The 1,888-nt window shown below is 53.3% G+C and overlaps 1 protein-coding gene across 1 annotated transcript in view; it reads left to right on the top strand.

Annotated features, from left to right (window-relative positions):
* CASQ1 (calsequestrin 1) overlaps positions 1-1,888 on the top strand; it is a 49,212-nt gene that overhangs the window by 31,695 nt on the left and 15,629 nt on the right. The gene's annotated exons all lie outside the window — the stretch shown is intronic.

The raw sequence follows: 1,888 nt of genomic DNA, 5'->3' as shown, positions 1-1,888 counted from the left end.
CCCCTCGCCGCCGCAGCCCTTTGTTTACTCTGCCTGTTAATAAAGATTGTCTCTCGAATCGATCTCCTGAGATAACCCGCTAAAGGGCGACTCCTCCCCGAGCAGATCCGCAGTCGGGACGCAAGCAGGAGGCGTCTATCGGAAAGCTTCTAAATCAATGCACTGACGCTGGGCGCGTTACCGCTGCCAAGATTCACCCTCCAAGATTCACCCTCCAAGATTCACCCCCCTAAAACCACCCTCCAAGATTCACCCTTCTAAATTCACCCTCCTAAATTCACCCTCCAAGATTCACCCTCCTAGATTCACCCTCCTAAATTCACCCTCCTAAATGTCTAAATCTGACCCCCGTCCTCCCCTTTAGTCTTGCACGGCCTGCCGGCCCCTCCACCAGCCATGATCCGCCTGCATCCATATTTGCATAACTCCTCCCACTGATTGCATCATGGCTGAGGGGAGGTAACATATAAGCAGATTAAACTTCAGCTTGAAGGTTGTCACCGGGACAGGAAGAGAGGAGAAGTAAGCCAACGGGGACACCTGCTAAAGTGACATTGCATTCACTTTGGAGAGATTTCCTTTCACTTCCTGTTGTGTCACCGGGACAGGAAGTGAAGCAAAAAGTAAAAAAACAAAAAGGATATTTAACCCCTTCCATACTCTATACAAATGAATTCAATGACCTTCCACAGTCTAGAAAGCTTCCTTCAGATACAATGTACAGTTCGTGGTCGCTGGCCCTTTAATCCTCTGCGCCGCGTTGCGTGCAGCCCACCCGCTGGAAGTATCGGTCTTCCTCCTGCATCCATCGAGCCGTTAACGTAACGCTAGATTAACCCGCGCACATATTTGCATATGTTTACCGCTCCCGGAACCGCGAATTCACAACAGGCGCGCGTCTGAGCTGAGTAATGGGGCTCCAACGACGGGATACAAATGTATCATTATGTAAATGATTTGCCAGACGTGACCCCGCCCCCCCGACTAGAACGCAAGACCGGGGACCAATGAAAGGAAAGATGGAGAACAGCGACCGCCCAGAATGTACACCTCAGTGCTGCTCTCTCTCCTTGCACAGGGGGACTGGTCTTGTCTCCGCCCCCTCCTGTAATAAAGACCGCTCACTGCTGCTCTCTCTCCTTGTGAAGGGTGACTGGTCTTGTCTCCGCCCCCTCCTGTAATAAAGACCGCTCACTGCTGCTCTCTCTCCTTGTGAAGGGTGACTGGTCTTGTCTCCGCCCCCTCCTGTAATAAAGACCGCTCACTGCTGCTCTCTCTCCTTGTGAAGGGTGACTGGTCTTGTCTCCGCCCCTTCCTGTAATAAAGACCGCTCACTGCTGCTCTCTCTCCTTGTGCAGGGTGACCGGTCTTGTCTCCGCCCCTTCCTGTAATAAAGACCGCTCACTGCTGCTCTCTCTCCTTGTGCAGGGTGACCGGTCTTGTCTCCGCCCCTTCCTGTAATAAAGACCGCTCACTGCTGCTCTCTCTCCTTGTGCAGGGTGACCGGTCTTGTCTCCGCCCCTTCCTGTAATAAAGACCGCTCACTGCTGCTCTCTCTCACTGTGAAGGGTGACTGGTCTTGTCTCCGCCCCCTCCTGTAATAAAGACCGCTCACTGCTGCTCTCTCTCACTGTGAAGGGTGACTGGTCTTGTCTCCGCCCCCTCCTGTAATAAAGACCGCTCACTGCTGCTAATCTTTCCTTGTGCAGGGTGGAAATGTCGGCTTTCGCTCCCATCGGTCGGACGCGGATTGGTTGCTCCAGCCATCGCCAGTCACTCTGCGTCACTCGGCGCCCTCTCATGGTCGCCAGGCACATAAATAATTTGTTTTAATGCTCCAACATGTGTAACGCAGAGATAAGGCCGCGAGATGCTGACGCCCCCCCCC

This window comes from Nanorana parkeri, unplaced genomic scaffold (assembly GCF_000935625.1).
Source record: "Nanorana parkeri isolate BGI_ZX_2015 unplaced genomic scaffold, ASM93562v1 scaffold2219, whole genome shotgun sequence".
NCBI classification, from domain to species: domain Eukaryota; kingdom Metazoa; phylum Chordata; class Amphibia; order Anura; family Dicroglossidae; genus Nanorana; species Nanorana parkeri.
This window is presented reverse-complemented; position numbering and strand designations above follow the sequence as displayed.